A 24650-nucleotide genomic window follows, 5' to 3' on the forward strand; every position below is an offset into this window, starting at 1 on the left:
TTTGCTTAGTACGAGTAAACACTGACAATCTCAGCTGGCTTTTACTCACCTGGTCATCCTGTTTAGTTCGTCCTTGCAGCCTCGCGGATAGTGCACCTTACGCCAGGTGTCAGCAAGGACTGCTTCTGTAAGTTATAAAAGGAGCTAAAGGATTTCCAAACTATACGAGGACATAACACAAATCCATAGGGTGGAAAAATGTTTTAAAGTTCATGCATGTTTATGCACGTATGTGTGCTTGAAAGTTGGCGGTTTAGTCCATCTGCTTGGAAAGTGTATAGCCAGGTAACCCGTTCAGTACTGGTTTACATTGGTCTTTTTACTTAACCAAGTTGTACGTACTTGGAAGAGATAACATCTGCTCATTTCTGATGTTACTCTGTTTCGTATTTAAGAGGAATGTTTACACGCTTTATCACCTGCCTAACCACAAACAGCTGTGCGGCCATCTGAAATGACCAACTTCTATTACGTATTATCATCACTTGGGCCCAACTCTTGATCGATGTATATTTTTCGCGATAATGAATTTTTAGCACTACAAAATGGTTCAAAAGATTCTGAACTCCAATCAAATGAGTTTCTTCAATTGCGGAAATTGAAGTTGCATATCTTAATCCACACGAATATTACGTAGCACCGTAAATTTCCGTTAACTTGCACTTTAGAAGAAAAAGGAAGTCTACTTTTTCACGAATTTCTAAAATTAATTCTAAAAGTTCGAAACAAGTGTTTTAGCCTTTTTGTACGAGTAGCCAATCAATCAGCAGTGTGGGAAGGAAGTGGATTAGTAGCCCAACCTGACAACACGGTACCCACCTAAGTGGACTTATCAGATAGTTGATATACATCTATTTTGGTTCAACGAATCCACAGGCATACTCTAGCTTAGTTCGATTCAAGCTGGAGTGTTATTCGCAGATGAATTACTCTAGGTAGGAGGATAGAATAGAATAGAATAGAAAAGAAATTTATTATTCTGGGACAATTGTCCCCTAAGAATAAACACAGGTACAAATAGAGGCCTTAATAGTTTGGCCTGTGATTAAACAGAAACTAAATAAATAAATAAGTATTTACAAAAAGTGAAAATAAAAATAACAGCAGAAATTAAGGAAATAAATTAAAACAATTAGAATTTCGGAGGAAGCTGAATAGAAAGGAGATAACTGAATAGAAGGGATTTAAAGATGGATACGGTAGGAGCATGGCGGACTGATGAAGGCAAGGAGTTCCAGAGAGAGGTAGCACGTATAAGGAAGGATTTGTCAAAGGATATGGGGTACGGTGAGAGGTAATATAGAGATCAGATGATCGAGATCTGGTATTACGGGAATGTATCGAGGATTTAAACTTAAGGAGTTGAAAAATATAGGAAGGCCTTTGAGAATGGATGACTTGAAAAAGGAAAGAAGCCAAAAGATATTGGCGGCGATAGACAGGAAAAAGCCACTTCAATTCATCGTAGCAGTGGCGTAATGCGAGAGTCTCTGGAAATGCTGAAAATAAATAGTGGTTATTCCCTAACTTCTGGATGCTCCACTTTATCTGGACACTTTCCTAGATAGCCTGGATATTTATCAGGTGTTCTAGATCGTACCTAGAATTGCCAATCTTTACCTTGAGGGAGATTAATCCGGGAATATTTATGGACGGTATTTGAGAACAGGGATGTGTTGACACTAAGAAGGGGGTTATCCCAAACTGAGATATTCCCAACGCGCTCCCTAGAACTTTCTAAAGATCCTAGATGAGTTGTTTCATCACTGTAGGACAAGTGGGTTTCACCTGAGACCAGTCTTGGATACCCAATAGATCATAGAACTCAGCTCAAGTGCTTTTTCACGCCATATTCTTCGTACTCGAAATTTAAGAATTCATTGAATCTTCAACCAATAATGTTTACATGACGTTCTTATATAACACCGTAGAAGGAAGACGAATTCACACGGAAGTGCTCGAAACGAATTTATCTGAAAAATGTTTCATTAATCACCCGTGCGAGGTCCAGAATCGTATAACTAGCTTTAACATAACTCACAGCCATTACAATTCTGAGTTGTGCCAACCTCGTACGCCCAGACAAAATTTTTTAAGAAATCTTTTCCTCCTTCAGTGAATCACAAAATGTTTATTTCCGGGAAAGAAAAGTCGGCCCCCCATTACAATTTAGTTCATTTTAAGAGGTGAAAAATTAAAAATGTTGTTGAAAATGATGGGCAAACCAGAGACCAGTACCTGAATGTAAGATAGCGGAAGTTTACACGTATGACGTCAGCATTACATCTGCCCTCGAACAGTCAGTGTTGTATATGACGTCTTAGGTTGTAAGAGAGGGGCGTCATCAACCCTTTTCTTGCTTTCTTTTTTTAAGGGCATTGATGTACACCTTGTATGGAAGTTGGTTTTACTAATCTTACTCCATCGGGGCGGCTACCAGCTGTTTTTCACGGCTTACGATTTTCATTCATAACGGAAGTGGTGCGTAATGGGGGCTGGATGCCAATTCAACTATTCTGCGCTGCTTAAAACCTGAATAGGTAGCATTTATTAGTTTTATAGATTCACTATCGCTTAAATAGTGCTCACTAATTTTTTCGAAAAATTAGAATGCTATTTAAAGACCAAACTAAGGATATTATTTCTCCGAGGGCATGTGTTTCTTAGTGGACTTGTAACTTAACTAAGTTTTCCTAAGCTTCCGATTTATTGAAACTTGTGTCAACATAAGAATCGATAAATCGCGTTGTGTAATCGATTGTTGTTCTCGATCAGAATAACAATTCGCTCAATTTGTTGAAGATGGGATGAAAGCGCATACACGAGGTGTGGCTATTAAATAACGAGACTGATGCTGCTACAGAAGAACTATGAATGCGCCAAATCCTAACGACCGCGACAGCTGTGCAGCGTAAAGCCTTCTCTTTCGATTGCAGCGTCTCGCGTGTTTTTGTAGAGAAATCTGTCTGACCGGAACCTGACGTGTTTGTGTAAGTTGGTGTTAGTTTCGTTTTGCCGAAACCATGATACTACACATGAAGTAGAGCAACGAATTGTCGTGAAGTTTCACATCAAAACTTGTGATAAAACCGCTACTGAAGCTGGATCTTTTATTAAAAGAAGTTTATGGTGATGAATGTTTATCACGTGCGCGAGTTTTCGATTGGTTCAAACGATTCCAAGATGGCCGAGTAGACGTCGGAGATGATGACCGCCCGGGTCGCCCTTCCACGTCCAAAACGGATGAAAATATCCGATCAACATTACTACCGTGAGTTGCTTGCTCAACTCCGTGAAAGAGTAAGAAAGAAACGACCCGATTTGTGGAAGAACAAGTCATCGTGTGTTCTCCATCAAGACAACGCGCCGGCTCCACACTGCATTGTCTGTCAAGATGACGTTTCTAGCCAAGTACAACATCCCAGTTTTTAGACCAACCGCCTTATTCGCCTGACCTGGCCCCCATGTGACTTTTATCTGTTCCCTAAAGTCAAATCTGCATTAAAAGGAACACGATTTCAGTCCGTATAAATATGTATGAAGGTGATATCACATGAAACTGGGTAAAACCGCTACTGAAAGTAATCTTTTATTAAAAGAAGTTTATGGCGATGAATGTTTATTACGTACGCAAGTTTTTGATTGGTTCAAGCGTTTCCAAGATGGCCGAGAAGAGTCATGCAGGAGCTCACAGAAAAAGACTTCCAGCACTGTTTCGATCAATGGGTAAATTCGCATGGAGCGTTGTAGGGATAGGGGAGGGGTGTAGATTGAAGGTGATAATAATGTTTTACAGCAATAGTCTCGTTATTTAATAGCCACATCTCGTACGTTTCACAACTGCATTTCTCTCTTCCCACACTGTACTCTGTACCATGCCAATTTTAGTGCACAATTAGTGATTTCGTCTGAACTTCGAACAGATCGACAAAGCTCGATTCAACCATCTTTTTTTTTCAACACTTAAATATTTAAAACCATCTGAACGTAGATGATGGTAGAATATTTGTCACATCTGCCATCTGGTTTTAAGATTTATTCATACAATTTAGTATAATTATGGAGAACCTGATGGTGGGTTTCCAGCTAAAGGGGGCGGAATTCCAGTGAAGTGTTACTAACCTCCAGGTGTACGGTTGCAAATGTGCGCGCAAGGTGTACTCCTTGGGGTAAAGGGTTGTCCTTTCCAGCTTGCTGCAGTATACTTAGCTACTATAATAAGGGACAATTGGATTAGGTATAGTTTAATCTGTACACTTTTACACAGACAGCATTGCTTTAGTTACTGAGAGACAGCCTATAAAGGAAGTCCCCAACTTCTCCCTCAGGACAGTTCTAAAACTAAGTTTTCCTAGAGAAATGATATAGTTCTTTACCTATGAATTGTATACATCAAAAGTTTATAGATAGATAGATAATATTCTGTATTTAGTGTATATATACACATTACAGGGGTTCTGTGTTACATATTTTACAAAAGTTCAACTGATAAAATCATAATCATAATATAAATTGAAATAATAAACATAATAATAGCTGTGGTGGCAACTTAAAAATAAAAATGAATATTAATAATATTAGCAATAAAAGAAAAAAATACTTTCCACAAGAACAGATAGAAAATAAAATAAAACTAATTGAAAACAAACATTGCAAATAAAAATATTCTCAATACATTAATTTTACTTAAATTTTGCTCAATACTTAAACTTAAAAATAAAAATGTAAACAAAAATAATGACCATAATTTTTCAATGAACTTAAAAATTCTTTACATATTTAATAAAATTTATTGCTATTATTTATGTTTTATCTTCATTCATTTAGACAGAATGACCTTAATTTTAGAGCTGCTATAATGAAAAAGTACATTTTGTCTAAATGGTTACTATTTTGAATGTTTAAGAGCCAATGAATATCGTCTTTATCGGCAATAAATTCAGAAAAATAACGCTTCCTGAATGGACTATAATTAGGGCATTCTAGTAAAAAGTGTTCCAAAAGTTTATAAAAAATCCTAGGATTCCCGCCAAAAAGTGGTACTTCCGGTTGACGGATTTTGACGAAACTTATTGTGGAGCCCTCTGTGGCATCTAAGCGAAGTAACAAATTCTTTACTTATGCGATCTTTCCTTTTTTTGAATTACGGAAGTGAACTCTTAGCACAACTAAATTACACACGCACTAGCATTACAGGATTATGCACAAAGCAAAGGGCTTGCAAGATACATGAATGAGGGCCTTCCATTGTGAACACAGGTTACCGCTTAAGTGAATTTTGAAGGGTGACATTTACTATCTTGCTATTAGATAGTGTTGGGACAGTATGAAATGAAATTTGGTGAAACAAGATTAGACTTGTTAAACACGACTACGTCACAGGATTTTTTTTAGGACAGTGTGGATAGTATGATTGTTAACGTGGAAAGGTACTTTTATTAAAAAAGAATTGGAGCGCTTAGTTTGATACGTAAAGTTCAAGTCCATACTCCAGATTGGGGGCAAGTAGGATTGTGTGTACAATCAATTTGGATCGTTTATCACGTAGTCTTTTAGCCCATTCAGTTAGTTTCCGGTCACCTGGCGGTTCCAGGCAACGAGGTTTTCTCCGAGGTAGATTCTGAGATATCGCACAGTAATCTGCTGGAGGTATATGGCGCTCAGATAGATTGGAGAGATGGTACTTAATGATTGATGGTAAAAAGGTTATCTAGTGGGATTGTGACTCTTGTTGATCTTTGCGTAACCAGGAATCTGAAGGAACATAATATTCTAAGTTTGGGAACCCCTGACCTAGACAACCATGGTTTAACTGTCACTAATAAATGGGTTGTTACGACTATGAGCAGGCTGAGAGCGAACCACGCGGTGTGCGGATCGTATCTACACAGGATCAACAAAAGGTCCTCTCCTCTTTGCGTAGATTGCAATGAGGAGGAGAATTTCAAACATATAATAATGATATGTCCACGTTATGTAATAGAAAGGAAACGAATGTTTGACGACATACACAGGATGCACCATTTCGTTACGAAGACATAATATTCTCCTCCAACATCTATGTGCTTAAGTCACATAGCAGAGCTAGCAATGAAATATGAATGCAGTATTTAAAAGTTATAGCCGATTAGAATTAATGGAAGAAAATGATTACAGAAGGATTATGGTGATTTTAATTTCGGTTAAGCTATAAGGATGGCAGGAATATAGAGTACTGATCCATCCATTAGTTGTAAGTTTGTATGTAAATAGTTGTATATAGTAGAGGGATGAATGTGTGAAGCGAATGTATTTATAAGTAAGAATGGAGAGTGAGTGATATTCTAGGGATAAGCATCTAGGCGATGCTGGCTGTATGGCGGAAGCCAATGCCAAAAAAAAAAAAGAATATGAAGAGTGCCCTATGGAATAACATGAAGAGTGCCCTATGGAATAACATGAAGAGTGGCCTATGGGATAATATGAAAAGTGGCCTATGGGATAATATGAATAGTGGCCAATGGGATAATATGAAGGAGTGGCCTATGGGATAATATGAAGGAGGTGGCCTATGGGATGATATGAAGAGTGGCCTATGGGATAATATGAAGAGTGGCTTATGGGATAATATGAAGAGTGGCCTATGGGATAATATGAAAAGTGGCCAATGGGATAATATGAAGAGTGGCCTATGGGATAATATGAAAAGTGGCCAATGGGATAATATGAAGAGTGGCCAATGGGATAATATGAAGAGTGGCCTATGGGATAATATGAAGAGTGGCCTATGGGATAATATGAAGAGTGGCCAATGGGATAATATGAAGGAGTGGCCTATGGGATAATATGAAGAGTGGCCTATGGGATAATATGAAGAGTGGCCTATGGGATAATATGAAGGAGTGGCCAATGGGATAGGATTAGCAGCATCGATATTCGAACTCAGAGAACGTGATTTTCAAGGCAAAATCCACATCAAAAAGCTGTCTAATTACAAAGAAGAAAGAAATTATTTATAAAGAGTAAAAATAACAAAGGAAAAATGAGGAAGAAGATAGAACTAGGGAATATAGTTAAGTTCAGTTTGAAGAAGACTTTTAAGATCGTGTCATCGAACGTTAAAGAATCTTATCTAAGATAGTGTATACTAGATAGATAGGCAATGTCCGCCCCCAGGTGTTTTAAGACACTCTTTTCTCCACAGCTATCAGCGTCAAAGATTTTGTCTAAAACATGGAAATGAGGGAGCCACGTAAAATAAACAGTTTTATTTGACGACTTTTTTTTAAAAAAATAGAAATTTCGATTAAAATAAACGGAGGTGGCTCGGTTTGAACTGTTTAATTAAATGCGGCCTGATTGTTAAAAATAAATATAAAATAAAAATAAATGTTGTTCAAAGTAGATTGATGATGGAAATCTTGTTCTATAGAACCAATCAAATTACCATCGCTCTTCCAATCAGTATTTAAGGAAGAGGAAGTTAAGCCCATCTTATAAACTATACAATACCTATTATTAGTATTTTTTGTAATCTTTAAAGTTTGTTTACACTTTTTATGATTTAAATAAATATTGATTGATTCACTGATAGAATCATAATTACGCTGCTAATGTGGCAAAAACAAGTCGCTCTTGTTTGATTATTTTTTATTCTTATAGAACCAAGATTATTTTTTTTTTAAAGTTGTTGCTAGATCTCCTGTTTAAACACCTTCTAAGTCGGTTAAGCTAAGACTTACTTCTAGAGGAAGTTGACTAGGCCAGGGGTCGGCAACCTATTTTAAGTAGAGAGCCATTTCTCCTTAAATAATTTTAATAAATCTTACCAAGAGCCGCAAGGATGATAACAATGTAAAAAAAACTTCTGTAGATAATTTGTATTCACTAAATATTATTTTATGATATTCAATAACATTTAAATGTTTTATATATTTATTTTTTGGGTCCTACATAGACAAGCGACTCACATGGAACCCACACAATAGAATTAGAAAGACAAACAATGACGAGACGTGCTAAACTTCTTTACAGGACTACTTGGACGACGCTCCAAATTGCCCTTAGTACTCAAAACGTTTAACATACAACACTATTCTCAAACCTATGGTGGACTTACGGACTAGAGCTGTGGGGTTCAGCCAAACCTACAAACATACGGACTGGACAAAACATTTCAGTCAAAACTACTGCCGACAGATAGCTGACGCTCCTTTCTACGGTGACTAACACCGCTACCTCAACATTCCCTTCATAGACCAACTCGCCAAGACGAAATATCAAAAATTCCATACTGCTCTCCTCTATTTGCTCAAATCCTCTAGTACTGTCTCTCGCCTCCTCTCACATCCCTAATACTCCTCGCCGACTGAATCCCCAGTGGCCCCGCGACTTCCTTACAGTCTGAAGAACTAAATCTCTCCTATCTCCTACTCATATTCTCCTCCTCACATTCTCCTCTCTCCTATAGAGAGTGCTACCGCTGGATAGATTCTCTCCTCCCGCACCAGTTCATCTTTTCTTTTACATCCTATTTACTTATTGTATATATTTATACAGATTGTAAATTACAAAATAAAAAATATATATATATATTTATTTTCACATATTGCCAAGTAAATAAACAAATAAATAATAACTAAACCTATGTTTGAATGAAAATGGCCTCAGTCCTATATATTACGTACTGTATTTTAATGTAATTCTATTCAATTTCAAACCAAATCTCAATTTAAAATTCTTTTTGAAAAAATATCTTTACTTTAATAAATGAAATTTCCATTTGTTTCAATAAAATTGAAATATACAATTTATTTTGGACAGGCTGAAGAGCCACAAAATTTGGATAAAAGAGCCACATGCGGTTCGCGAGCCGCGGGTTGCCGACCCCTGGACTAGCCACTTCTTCTGTGGACTGACGAACTTCTTCAACAAGATAACCAGCAACTCAAACCAAACTTAAAAGGTAGGTTTGGATGTATGTAGCTCATACTTAGCTTTAACTTTTTGTACGTAAAGCCTAAAACTCTAAGCTCATCGCACGCACACAAACAGTTACGTGTAATACGTCAACAGATTGGTCTTCTCCTACATTTTAAAAGAGGAAGTATCGTAATCGTGCAGATTTTTGATTTTGTGTTTTCATTGGAAATATATCCGTTTGATGATCGCAAATATGGCGTTGTTTGTCTGTCAGTCTAACGGGAAGTGGGTACACTCTGGAACTCATGCACAAATATAAATTTTTTACGACGAAATTGGCCAAGAGGAAGTGGAAGTTTACTTAATCTGTGTGTGAGTGTGTTCAATTCATGTAATATGTGGCCCGGAAATTAGGGCAGCTTCTGGGTAAGGGGTTTGGTAAAGTTTAGCTCAAATGTGTCACTTCAGTGTATTGTTCGATCTCATTACCAATATAAAGATAATTGAATCTCAATGTTCAAGTAAAATACCAAATTTGATGCGTATTGGTTGACCGGAAGTTACCCCCTCCTGAATAGATTTATATGCTCTCTTATTTCGCCCCCCCCCAAAAAAAATCTAAGAAGTTATCTACAGTCGAACCTCTCAATAACGGACACTGGCGGGGGAAAGCAAAGTGGCCGCTGTTTGGAGGTGGTCGTTAGAAGGAGGTAGGCAAGTTTCTTAATGAAAAAATATGTTTTTTTTTTCCAAACATCTGTTTAAAAATTATTTATTATTAATAGATTTAAAAACGTACATAATTGCATAATTATTGCAGCTATATGATATGCATCAAGTTTTTCTTAATTATCCAAAAAATTTATCAAAAAACTACATATTATTGACTTATTTAATAATTTTTATAATAATCATCACTTTTATTCATAACAATAACAATTTATGGTAAAATTATCATCATACTATCATCTATTATTAGAAAAATAGAACAAACCTTTCGGTAAGTTGACGATGGCTCGATTTGGTTTTTGCAAAATCTTCCAACACATTCTCTTCTAGAGTTAACCACTTTCGTTTGAGAGACAGCGGGAAAAAATAATATTGTTCGTCCAAAGTTATATTGAAAAATGATTAAAATGGTACAAGATGTATGGAGCTTATATAGGAAACTTTAGGAATAACCAGAAAAAAAACAAAAACTTGAGAGGGGGTAATTTTTTTATCACCGCGTCACGCGTCTAAAGAACTTTTAAGAATAAGGTGGTCGTTGGTGGGAGGTGAAACATTTAATCCGTTCCCCAAAACTCAATGTCTGCGGTCGCTATGTAGAGTGTTCGTTAGACGGCGGAGGTTCTTTTATATAGAAAATGTATAGAGGTAAAAACGGGGAAATCCAAAAACTGTCCGTAAATGGAGGTGGTCGCTAGTGAGAGTGCCCTTTATGGGAGTCTCGACTGTATTAAGTTATGTCCTTTGCCCACCTCTCAGTCAAATAAAAAGTTCTCCTGAGTACGGTCTCCAAATAACTGTGTCAATAACAATAATCAGTTAGAATATTTGAAACCCAAACACCCATCCTTGAAGTTCTGAACTTTCTTCAGCCGACTCGTAGATAACCAATCGAACAGTAAAATTAAGGCAACTTCTTCAGCGGGTGTAGTTTCTTGTCTCAGCGCCCAGCTTAATTTACGCCCAAGAGAAGTAGAAGAACGATGTGTACTACTCACATTCCTGATTTGTGTCAGCGAGAGGTGCGGCGTTCCAAAAAGAAGTCGAACTAAAATATTAGCTGCTACAAGAATTAATGATTGATTATTACCTCGCTATTTAGCCGGGATGCTGTGTTCGTTCACCTTTTAATATTCTCACAGAATTGAGAGACGTCGCTGGTAAAAGAAATAAGATAACATACCCAGAAATTACCATTATAGCAATTAGACATGATTTGCTGGGCCTCTTCGGAAATTATTGCTAATCTTAAATTGGTTTAAACAACAAGTAGTTTAACTTAAAAGTAGAGAAAGAAACACGCAAAAACAAAAAATCGAATTAAGATGAATCGAATTAAACGATCGACAGTCATTCATTAAAGATGATCTCTTTAATAATTAATTACAGACAAAGAGGGGAAATTTTATTTAGTGTTGGCGCATGCGTTTCAGATGTTTAGATGCCGACTAATTTTGGTTAAACGATTGTTGTTATATGTTAGTGTGTGTTTAAGTATGTATGTATGTATGTATGTCTCCACCGTAAAACATAAATGAAAAATCGGATTTAAAAACGGATTCTACGACTTCCTTTAAACTTGTTGCATTGGTTGCGTATTTGCGGATCCATAACTTTTGTTCGTACCTATTCCAGTAAAATTAGATTAACTGCACTTTTGGGAGAGGTTTGTGCTCTGACATCTCTCTAAAGTGCCTTTAAGGTTAATTTTTACTGGTTTACCATCTAAGTATATGGTGATTGTGATTAAAAATCCAAATTTGGGTAAAATTTATGTAGGTGCTCAATTTATATACAGGAGGATCCATTTAAATTTAAATTAAATTTATTTAACTCTTTGAGGCACCCGATTTTAAAGAAAATAAAAGCCCTAGATGCACAGAATTTCTTTTATTATAAAAAAATGGAAATAAACATTCATTTCCATTATCTTACATATGTAATCATCCCTCTCAAATAATCATCACTCTCAAAATAAGGAAAAAAGAAAAGACAAAATTAATACCATTTCAATAGTCCTTTTTTAGTGTGGGACACTGGTATTGTATAATACCACTATGCAACTAATACTTTATATGATGTTCATTCAAACACTACTTTTTACCAAAACAAAGCGGAACTTTGCAGACCGTACAGCACACTGTCCTTCAGCGCACTGTTCCTTGAAATGTTTAAGTTCCATGTTTTGACCCAATTGTTTATAAACAATAATATGAATTAACAACAGCTGCACCCAAATAATAGAACAGTATGAGGTGCCACCATTTTTTACTATCGGTCAAGTTTATAATAAATATAAAAATTATTTCACTTATTTTCGCATTTACCATTGGTGCCTAGCACTGCCAACTGAATCAAAAACTTTAAATAACATATTAAGCTGTATGTATGAATAACTTCAACTTTTCGAGGTGGGCTAAAATATATCCCACCATGCAGCAAAAGCTAAGCAAAAGGTGGGACAGTTTTTAACCCACCTAGCCCCACCTCGTATACTCGTAAATGTAAAATTTTTTTCCCCGGAAAACTAGATAGGGGTACTTTTAAGAGGAAGGGATGCATTGATTCCCTCTTAAGTCCCATATTTATGGTAAATAAGATCCTATCTCTTGTGTCCTGATTGGCAGGGTTATAGTCTGTAATTAAAATTCCGTTTTCAAGAAAATCTCCCATCCGCAAGTAAACCCCTTTACTCACTTGTGCGTAATTTTCTGGAAAATAGCTTCTAGGATTTTCTGCTATGGATTCGTATGGACATCATATATAAACAGATACTGAGAGGAGTAGAAAAGTGAGGGAAAATCAAGAAGGAGAGAGAGAAAGTTCACATCAGAGTATTGGAAAACTCTCCTTTAAAAAAGAAAACATTGGGATAAGCTACACCTTAAGTATTTTTCCTGTTTTCTCTGAAAAACATAGAATTGAAATTTCCTCGTTAGATAGTGACGCTGCGTGTGACTAGACACATTCAGCTTGCAATGAACAAGAAAAAACGTTGCCTAAAGAGAAATAATAACTTAATCCTTAAAAAGGGATTGTGGGGGGAGAGGGGGGAAATGCCTAAATCATAATTTTAAACGTAAACTATTGTTAGCATTAACAATCCCTTTAATTATTACCCCCCCCCCCCACCACACAAAGAAATAATTACACCTTAACAAAACAATACCTGTTACCACCCCGCAACTGTATACCGTGGAGGTGGTAAAAGTAATTTCCCCCAAAAAAGGAGGGGACTCCCTTACCTGAGCGTGTCTGGAGCAATAGTAAACTACTAGTAAATCATAGTAACTAGTTCTAGACCACCAACAAACTTTACTTATCGCGAAAAAAAAATAAATAGTTTTAACTGTAAAAATGAAAAAAAGCAGCTAATTGTGGTGAAAGTTATAATTGCCAGTTTGTGAACAAGTAAAAAAAAAAAATAATTAAGTTAGATCTATATGAGTTAGAACTCGGCCAAGTTACGCACGCTCTAACTTATCGATAGTTTGCTATTATAAGCTAGAAAAAAATTAATTGTACTTAATAGTTTGTATGTATATCGCTAGTAAAACTAGTAATTTCGATTCTAGTTTAACATAAAATTATTATTTTATTCAAAAACAACTTAAATATAATTATATATTTTTCTATTATTCAAAATAGTTTTTGAAATAATTACGAATAGTTTTAATATGAAAAATTTTGTTTATCAAACTCCAAACGTTTATCACTAAAACATTGTGATTTATACCAGTTTTAGAGTTAACTATTCTCTACAATTGGGTAAAGAAATCATTGAATTCTGATCAATAGGAAGAGAGATATAAAGGTTTGAAATTTGAACGAAATACAAACACACAAAACTTTGACCTTCTATATCTCGCCAACTATTATCACTAAAACATTGTGGTTTATACCAGTTATAGAGGAAACTTTTCTCTACAATTGGGTAAAGAAATCATTGAATTCTGATCAATAGGAAGAGAGATATAAAGGTTTGAAATTTGAACGAAATACAAACACACAAAACTTTGACCTTCTATATCTCGCCAACTATTATCACTAAAACATTGTGGTTTATACCAGTTATAGAGGAAACTTTTCTCTACAATTGGGTAAAGAAATCATTGAATTCTGATCAATAGGAAGAGAGATATAAAGGTTTGAAATTTGAACGAAATACAAACACACAAAACTTTGACCTTCTATATCTCGCCAACTATTATCACTAAAACATTGTGGTTTATACCAGTTATAGAGGAAACTTTTCTCTACAATTGGGTAAAGAAATCATTGAATTCTGATCAATAGGAAGAGAGATATAACGGTTTGAAATTTGAACGAAATACAAACACTCAAAACTTTAACCTTCTATATCTCGCCAACTATTATCACTAAAACATTGTGGTTTATACCAGTTATAGAGGAAACTTTTCTCTACAATTGGGTAAAGAAATCATTGAATTCTGATCAATAGGAAGAGAGATATAAAGGTTTGAAATTTGAACGAAATACAAACACACAAAACTTTGACCTTCTATATCTCGCCAACTATTATCACTAAAACATTGTGGTTTATACCAGTTATAGAGGAAACTTTTCTCTACAATTGGGTAAAGAAATCATTGAATTCTGATCAATAGGAAGAGAGATATAACGGTTTGAAATTTGAACGAAATACAAACACTCAAAACTTTAACCTTCTATATCTCGCCAACTATTATCACTAAAACATTGTGGTTTATACCAGTTATAGAGGAAACTTTTCTCTACAATTGGGTAAAGAAATCATTGAATTCTGATCAATAGGAAGAGAGATATAACGGTTTGAAATTTGAACGAAATACAAACACTCAAAACTTTAACCTTCTATATCTCGCCAACTATTATCACTAAAACATTGTGGTTTATACCAGTTATAGAGGAAACTTTTCTCTACAATTGGCTAAAGAAATCATTGAATTCTGATCATTAGGAATAGAAATATAAAGGTTTGAAATTTGAACGAAATACAAACACTCAAAACTTTAACCTTCTACATCTCGGATTTAAGGATAAGCTAATAAACCTGGTGAAAATGGCTGTCCTGGATGCAATAAATTATTGTAAAAACGCTTTTCTAAATCCAGAAAGATATCTGTGAACAACAATACATTTACTACTATGCAAAAACTGTAGACTCACTATTCATTACACGTAATCAATAATGTAGATATCGATACAGTAAATTATTGATTTATGTAATATTCTATATAATCGAAGAAGAAGAAGTAATGTTGTAGTAACACATTGACCCAGTAGACCATTATCTGATATCACGAACTTCCACTATTAGTGCCGACTACTAACTATTAGTAAAGAAAACAAAGACAACATGTAAATTATTACTATAATTTAAATTGAATAGAAGATTGATACATGTATACTATAATAGAAAAACGTTTAAACTGCATTGGCTACGAACGAATGGTGCTCTGTTCTTAGACTCCATACGTGATCAATTGCATTTCATAGGTAATCGTTTTTTAGTTTAATAGCAGAACTATGGGAACTAAAATAAATAAATGAAATCCTGGTTTGAAATAGAAACTCAAGAAAACAGTACACAAAGTTGAATTAACAAATAAGAAATATGGGTAACTAGTATTAAAAAATGAAATACGAAATCGTTAAAGAATTAATTGATGAAACAACTTCCTTTTTTTTAAGGATTTATGGAAGGAAAATTGTGGAACAACCCCTCTTTGGTGGAATAGTATAAAATTGAAGGAAACGAAGCAGTAGAAAAAATTACGAAAGAGGAAATTTTGCTGGTTATTAGAAAGTCCAGGAAAGGGAAATCTGACAAAATCCCAACTGGAATAATCAAAGCAGCAGCTACTCATATCGCCAAATCTCTAAAATTATTTAATAAATTATCAGAAGATGAAATAACACCAGAACAGTGGGATGAAACTAATATTACCGCAAAAAAAAAGGTACTCAACTACTAAACAGTTTTAAACTAATTCGTATAATTCCTAACCTGTACGAATTGTTCATGATGGTTTTGAAAACTAGACTCGATAGGATATCAATTGAAACCCATTCTACAGAACAGCTTTCTCTAATTGAGATTCCACAATTGCTCATCCGTGAACAGATTAATCAGATTTTCGTAAAAATTAGGGAATGTAGAATTATCATCAATAAGCTTTTGATAAGAGATGACATAACTACATCTATAATGTATTGTTTAATCAAGGAGTTCATCCCAAATATATGTTCCCTTGAAAAAATACAAATTAAAATGGATAGAACTGGAGCTTGTATTCAATATGGCAGGAGGAAATCCCTTATTGCCCCAACATACTAATTCACTGATAAAACAGGTGTTCACGGTTTAGCCGAGCGGTTATAGGCTAGACCCGCAAAGCTAAGATGTATTGTTGGTTAGTGGGTTCTATTCCCCGGGGTCTAGGACCTGGATTTTATTTAATGGTTAATATGAGTTTATAGTAAAGTGTGTTAGTCGGTTATAGGCTAAACCCGCAAAGCTAAGATGTATTGCGGTACTAGTCTAGCCCATGGATTTTATTTAATGGTTAATATGAGAAATTTATAGTAAAGTGTGTTAGGCGATTATAGGCTAGACCCGCAATGCTAAGATGTATTGAGGTACTAGTCTGAGCCTTGGATTTTATTTAATGGTTAATATGAGAAATTTATAGTAAAGTGTGTTAGGCTGTTACAGGCTAGACCCGCAATGCTAAGATGTATTGAGGTACTAGTCTGAGCCTTGGATTTTATTTAATGGTTAATATGAGAAATTTATAGTAAAGTATGTTAGGCTGTTACAGGCTAGACCCGCAAAGCTAAGATGTATTGAGGTACTAGTCTGAGCCTTGGATTTTATTTAATGGTTAATATGAGAAATTTATAGTAAAGTATGTTAGGCTGTTACAGGCTAGACCCAAAGCTAAGATGTATTGAGGTACTAGTCTGAGCCTTGGATTTTATTTAATTGTTAATATGAGAAATTTATAGTAAAGTGTGTTAGGCGATTATAGGCTAGACCCGCAATGCTAAGATGTATTGAGGTACTAGTCTGAGCCTTGGATTTTATTTAATGGTTAATATGAGAAATTTATAGTAAAGTATGTTAGGCTGTTAGAGGCTAGACCCGCAAAGCTAAGATGTACTGCGGTACTGGTCTAGGCCTTGGATTTTATTTAATGGTTAATATGAGAAATTTATAGTAAAGTGTGTTAGGCGATTATAGGCTAGACCCGCAATGCTAAGATGTATTGAGGTACTAGTCTGAGCCTTGGATTTTATTTAATGGTTAATATGAGAAATTTATAGTAAAGTATGTTAGGCGGTTAGAGGCTAGACCCGCAAAGCTAAGATGTATTGAGGTACTAGTCTGAGCCTTGGATTTTATTTAATGGTTAATATGAGAAATTTATAGTAAAGTATGTTAGGCTGTTAGAGGCTAGACCCGCAAAGCTAAGATGTACTGCGGTACTGGTCTAGGCCTTGGATTTTATTTAATGGTTAATATGAGAAATTTATAGTAAAGTGTGTTAGGCGATTATAGGCTAGACCCGCAATGCTAAGATGTATTGAGGTACTAGTCTAGACCTTGGATTTTATTTAATGGTTAATATGAGAAATTTATAGTAAAGTATGTTAGGCTGTTAGAGGCTAGACCCGCAAAGCTAAGATGTACTGCGGTACTAGTCTAGGCCTTGGATTTTATTTAATGGTTAATATGAGAAATTTATAGTAAAGTGTGTTAGGCGATTATAGGCTAGACCCGCAATGCTAAGATGTATTGAGGTACTAGTCTGAGCCTTGGATTTTATTTAATGGTTAATATGAGAAATTTACAGTAAAGTATGTTAGGTGGTTAGAGGCTAGACCCGCAAAGCTAAGATGTACTGCGGTACTAGTCTAGGCCTTGGATTTTATTTAATGGTTAATATGAGAAATTTATAGTAAAGTAAATTTACTAGTCGCCTCCGTCCTCGACGCCTAATTTGGTAGTTACAAAAAAGTAGGCACTATTTACATATGTTTAGAGATTTGAATTTCGATGTGTACCATAACAATTAATAGAAGGAAATTAAATAATTTAAGGTTTGCAGAGAGGTCATCTTGCAGAAGAGTTCTAATGCTGAACTGAATATACATAAATGTTCAACTAATCTTAAGGCCGATGGTACAGAAAATATTATTAAGTTGAATAATGATAAAGTTGAGTGGGTAGCAGAAGCTATTATATTTAGGGCGAACCATATGATTTAAAAGTAGAAGCTAGAAGAAGTACTAGTCCCTAAAGCACCGTCTTTAATGCCCCATTAAATCTAAAGATTAAAAAGCGGATGTTTGATGCATGTATGAAAACATCACTACCGTGTCTACTTTATGGGTGCCCAGACTATAGTGGTCGATGACCAAAAATACTTGAAATTGGGAAGAAGTCTCCTCTACTCATAGGTGTGGTAACACTCGATTGGAACTGGGCAGGACATGTCCAGACTCTCCGGAGTGATGGCCCGACTGACCAGAAAAACGAAGAATAGCAAGACAATTTGTTGGAAAGATGAAATAACAGGAAACAATTAGGAAGAAGAGTAGAACAAAATGGGAGATTGCCCAAATCCCTTTTATATAATACCTTCTTTTTCAATGCCCTCATTCTCCTATCTCCTTACCTTGGTGTTAATGCGTGTTTTACACTTTGTAACTCATCCGCTCCACATTAATTTACATCTACAATATCATGATCATAGGTCATCTTATCAGCTTCATTACATCACGGAGCATCACACACCAGTATGTTTCCAATTACTAAATTCCTTTACAACACACCAAACAAGGGGAAAATAGTTCAAAACTAGCAAAGAAAGGAACAAAATAGATTGCTTCTGTTTAGGTCGTGTTAGAACTATTCGACCCTTTGCTAGCCTAGCTTGAATCTGTTGAATTAAACATAAAAACAAACAACCAGAATGAATCTTAACCAATTAAAGTGGTTGAATACTTGTTAAACTATTTTGAATAACCACAATAGTTTTTTTTTTGGTGTAGGCGCAAAAAAAAGAAATAGTTTGGCAGGTGAAGAGGAATAGTAGTTTTTTTTTCCTCCCCTCCGATGGATACTTAAATAGCAGTGGTGCTTATGTGAGTACCCCAATTACTAGCAATTAGTCTAGGAGCGGTACTCTAGCTAGATGTGAGAGCATTCAGTTTTATGGCGCATAGTAAAATAGCCAGGTCACATTTTGGTATAGTCACATTCAAGTTCACTTATATTTCCGTCTTAGACTTTACTTTTTCAACGAAAATATATTTCTTTTTTGTGGAAAGATCAATTTAGTGTGGTCCTTTAAATAGGATGAAAAAATAACTGCCAGTTTTCAGTCGTGATACATTTATTCTGCCGAGCTTTCGCGACCTAGGGACTAGGTCCATCTTCAGGGCTAGTTTACAAAGTAATATTTTTACATTACTGGGTTGTTGTGTCTTCTGAACTCAGTCCATGAACAGACAAGACAGAAGACACACTAACTGTGTAGTGTAAATTACTTTGTAAACTAGCCCTGAAGATGAACTAGTCCCTAGGTCGAAAGCTCGGCAGAATAAATGTATCACGACTGAAAACTGCCATTTATTTTTTCATCCTATTGAAACTATGAATCAGTCACCAAAAACAATGAACAAGTGGTTAGTATCGAACTACCTTTAAGTTTGTCTGTTTCCCCGGACTAGCCTCAACCAAAACTGAAATTACTTCAGGGATCTTGGCGTCCCAGTTTAACAATGCAAACAACACCTCTACACTGACAGCCTGAAAATGTAACATTTCCACAATGTACTCATAGAAAAGAAGTTGATGTATAATATACAAATGTTTTGGGCTTAAGGAACTTGCAGGAACTAATAAGGGAAGCACAATAGATCTTTTCGGAAGTCAATGCTTTAGAGCAACTCCTTAATCAAATCGTTATCTAATTATCATCGCCATCAAGACTTCTTGTATCTCCAAGATGGCGGGCGTGCCCTACCAAATAAGACTAACCAATTTTGACCTAGATCTAGCTTTCCTAAAGATAGCAACTCTTGCCTATGTCGTCCCTTCTAATCAATGCCCAGAAGTATTCTGAATCTTCTTATTATTTCGTCAATGTAGCTTCTCTTTATTTTTTTACTAGAAGGTTGTCTTCCACACGTTCAATTGTTTCTTCGGCCTTTGTTCTTCTATAAACTCTTGTTACTGGCTTTAACATCGAGGCTAGATCGTATCTTACCATTTTGAAAGCTCGTCCCTTCAACTCATCCATAGGCAGCACATTTTTGCAGTCTAGATCTGGCTTTCTTCTTCTTTTCTTTTTCTTAGTTGGTAGCAACAGGAACAGGGACTTAACTATACATATTTTCAACAGGAATCCAACTTATTTTGGAGGAGCTTCAACTGCCCTCTAAGCTTTTGGCTAAGTCCCTGTTTGATGCTGGTTAATTGGAGGGTTGCTATAAAGATCTATTTCTTGGTCTCTTCAGTTTCACTTCCGTTTTTGGCTATATTTTTCTATTCAGCGTGAACTATACGCACTCAATATCCAACCCGCCATGTCTCTGGTTCAATTTATCTAATTTTACAAAGTTTATATTTATATCTTTGTCAACATAACATTGTTATTTTATTCCCGTTTGTGGAAGGCTATTTTTTTTTTAAGAAAAGTAGACGATAAACGTCGGCGACAATAAATCATGATTCTGTATTAAAATCTTCTTGATATTTTAACTCCCATGAAAGTGGCCAGTCTTTCCTGTCAAACAGACATTTCTGATGTAGTCTGATGGAGCATTTCCTCCACTTCTTCGAGCCCATAGTCTGCCAGCCGATCTCCTATGTTGTCAATCAGGTTTTTTTTATATTACGATGTTTCTTTTCGTCTACTACGGCCTCGAAGAATATAAACTGCTTTATTACTTTAGATATCCCCTCTATTCTGATGTGATATGTTACAAAAACATATACGATATTTTTATTTTGTATATGTTCTAATATATCTAATATATGGTTCTTAGGTAAATATATCTGTGTAAGGTTAGTTTTAAGGAAGTGATAATTTAGTCGGTGTGAGTGTGTGTAAAAGTTGAACTTTTTTTTTTTTGGTTTCCTTTTTTTTACGTCTTTTTATATGATGCTCATTTAAATGAAAGATCTGGTAGTTCGATACTAACTTCTTTTATAGTTCATGCCAGTTGGGGCCTGTTTACTCCCGACTAGATCTGTGTTTTTTCTGGGCTTAGCAATGTTACGGCTATTCGTAAACTTAAGAGATTCCCCCTCTGTTCACTCATTTACTTAATCCAATTTTTCTTAACCTGGGGGGAGGTTCAAGCTCGCCCAGAACAAAGGCAAAGATGCAAGACATTGCTCATGGACCGTTGTTGTTCTTGATGAGAACTATTGACTTTCCAAATGTTAATAGTTGAGTATGTGCTTCCGTTCGTAGCCCATGACTCGTAATTGGTAGTTGGACATTAGTTTACTTGTTTTTACTATAATTAGATTGTTTTTAAAATTTAAATTTTCACTGAGAAGTTAGTTAACTTCAATATTATACAACTACCAATTAGGTGCCGTGGACGAAGGCGAAGAATAAACATACTTTACTGTAAATTTCTCGTATTAACCATTAAATAAAATCCAAGACTAGACTGGTACCGCAATACATCTTAGCTTTGCGGGTCTAGCCTATAATCGCCTAACATACTTTACTATAAATTTCTCATATTAACCATTAAATAAAATCCAAGGCCTAGACTAGTACCGCAATACATCTTAGCTTTGCGGGTCTAGCCTATAATCGCCTAACATACTTTACTATAAATTTCTCATATTAACCATTAAATAAAATCCAAGACCTAGACTAGTACCGCAATACATCTTAGCTTTGCGGGTCTAGCCTATAATCGTCTAACATACTTTACTGTAAATTTCTCATATTAACCATTAAATAAAATCCAAGGCCTAGACTAGTACCGCAATACATCTTAGCTTTGAGGGTCTAGCCTATAACCGCCTAACATACTTTACTATAAATTTCTCATATTAACCATTGAATAAAATCCAAGACTAGACTGGTACCGCAATACATCTTAGCTTTGCGGGTCTAGCCTATAATCGCCTAACATACTTTGCTATAAATTTCTCATATTAACCATTAAATAAAATCCAAGGCTTAGACTAGTACCGCAATACATCTTAGCTTTGCGGGTCTAGCCTATAACCGCCTAACATACTTTACTATGAATTTCTCATATTAACCATTAAATAAAATCCAAGGCTTAGACTAGTACCGCAATACATCTTAGCTTTGCGGGTCTAGCCTATAACCGCCTAACATACTTTACTATAAATTTCTTTTATTAACCATTAAATAAAATCCAAGGCCTAGACTAGTACCGCAATACATCTTAGCTTTGCGGGTCTAGCCTATAATCGCCTAACATACTTTACTGTAAATTTCTCATATTAACCATTAAATAAAATCCAAGGCCTAGACTAGTACCGCAATACATCTTAGCTTTGAGGGTCTAGCCTATAACCGCCTGACATACTTTACTATAAATTTCTCATATTAACCATTAAATAAAATCCAAGGCGTAGACTAGTACCGCAATACATCTTAGCTTTGCGGGTCTAGCCTATAACCGCCTAACATACTTTACTGTAAATTTCTCATATTAACCATTAAATAAAATCCAAGGCCTATACCTGGAAATCGAACCCACTGACGAACAATACATCGTAGCTTTGCGGATCTAGCCTATAACCGCTACCGGGCTACCTTGGCGCCCTACAATTGCAGTATATTTAAGCAATAAGTGAAACTGAAAGAACATGATACATAGAATAAGTGCATGAATATCTTGAGGGGATGAATTCACCCATTGGTGGAACTCCCAAAGAGGTACAGTTCACTGTTGTACTTTGGCACTTACTTCATTTTAGAAGATTGCATGGCCACCTGCGCTTCAGCCTTCTTGGTGGATTTCCTCAACTATTAACATTTTTGCAATAAGTTTGGATGCTAGCGGATTAGGATGTGAGGTGATTGATGCGTGGAATTTAATGTAACGGGATCTTGCTGCTTCTGAAACATAGGAATCAAGGAAATCTCAAGTTAGGGACATAGTAAGGAGCATTAGCGGATTCTACGGAGTGTTTTTGACTGGAAGGATTGGATTCTATAGATATTGGAAACTTTGGCTTAGCCCCGTAGTTCCATTCCCGTAAGTCCAGGCAGGTTTCAGTTTATTCATATTTAAATCGTTTATTGTGTAGTGAGTATTGTGAGAGTTTAGATCGTTAGTCAAGAAGTCTGAGAGAGAAGTTTGAATCGTCTGTTTAGTTCTTTCCGGTTTAGTCTAGTATGTGGATTCCAGGTTAGGCTTTTTCTCCATTCACGAAAAATTAAAAAAATACAAAAATTCTACCAGGAAACCTGACTGTTACCTCCCGATCAAAATCTCCAAACCGGATGTACTATTTTACTGAGTAGATTTTTACTTCCTCTTTTTCTACTTAAGATAAAGAAGATGCTGTAGCTGTGCAGTAGATTTAAGTTCTTCGTGTTGGTTGGAATATCGAATACGCTAGCGCTATATTGTATATACTCACTCACTGTGTATATATTCTCTGTACATAGATTGAATGCATCTTGGGTTTTTTTAGTTTTGAGTTGGGCAAACGGGGTTGAGAGGTATATCGAATACTCTACCCGCAACAGTATGAATACTGGCGTATTATTGAGACATAAATGGTCTTTGGTATTACGATGTATTGGAATGAATGTGGAGGTAGGTTTGGATTCGTGGCTGATTGTTTGAAGAATAATTCGGCCTTATGGCACTGAAATATGGCTCTGCGATATGTCAATGCCAAAAAAAAAATGGCGAAACCTCTGAAGAACCACTTTTTCAATGAACTCAAAAGACATAAAAACGCATAGTTTCAATGAAATCTTGCATTCAAAACCCTTTTGCGATCGTAATATGTACCTTCTTTTACCATCAAATAAAACTGGTTTCCATTAAAATTGATCATGTTTGATCCTGTCAAGAACTATAGATTACGCAAAAATATGTAACAGAAATTATAGTTACAGGTTACAGCAATATGGAGGCAATTTTTTTCGGTTTCAAAACTTTTATTCCTTTTTTCATTTTTATAAATGAACTCTTACGCGTTTTATATATAAATAAATTATACTGCTTTTCAATTGAAGCAATTGAAATTGAATTTATTGTTTTTGAATTAATTATACATATTATTTTCTTTATAATTGAAAAAGAAATCGATATTACAAAAAACATATTATTTTAATTTACTGAAAAACGTAATTTTAATCATAGAATATGTAATTGTTTGTTGAACATAGAATATCTTTTGTAATATTAATTTTTGCAGACAAGAAACGTGCCATTATTATTAATATTATTTAAAAAAAAAAATGAAGTATTCTTTATCTTGTTTTCAAGGCTACTAGACATGAAACATATCCAAACGGAAATACCTCGCATTACATTGTACGGTAGATGTACAAATTATCTCTATGTGGATTTTTACCGTTTCGGTCGTTTGTAATAAGTTTAGAATTATTTATAATATTAGATGGTATTGTAACGTTACATATTATGGATTTTGGATTTACGCCGGAAGTGTCCATTTTGAGGAGAATTGAGTACGAAAAATAAAGGTTTTTACAAATAGAAAATGTGGTTAGGTTGGTAGTGCTGGATAAGATCGCACATTTAACCTGTCGTAGCATGCGTGTGTTCTGGTTTCGTATTTTCATCCATCACCAGAGGTAGATTAGCCGAGTTTGGTGTAGAGATTTCGACTGTGTGAGGGAGATCATACAACAATAAAACACAATTCTTAAACTTGCACACATGCATTAAACCCTTCTTCAACAATTAACTAGGTTTCATTTACTCCCACATTCATTTAGCACGTGTAATACGAGACGGAAACG

At 35.3% G+C, this 24650-nt stretch overlaps 1 long non-coding RNA gene across 4 annotated transcripts in view; it reads left to right on the forward strand.

Moving 5' to 3' along the window:
• The window catches only part of LOC141460404 (uncharacterized), a 326313-nt gene that overhangs the window by 52944 nt on the left and 248719 nt on the right, over window positions 1–24650 (forward strand). For all 4 annotated transcript variants that reach the window (XR_012461978.1, XR_012461979.1, XR_012461980.1 and 1 more), the window contains one exon: window positions 8803–8944. This is a non-coding gene — a long non-coding RNA (uncharacterized lncRNA). The remainder of the gene's footprint in view (window positions 1–8802; window positions 8945–24650) is intronic.

This window comes from Rhodnius prolixus, unplaced genomic scaffold, assembly GCF_049639745.1.
Source record: "Rhodnius prolixus isolate KJV_2025 unplaced genomic scaffold, Rpr scaffold_6, whole genome shotgun sequence".
NCBI lineage: Eukaryota > Metazoa > Arthropoda > Insecta > Hemiptera > Reduviidae > Rhodnius > Rhodnius prolixus.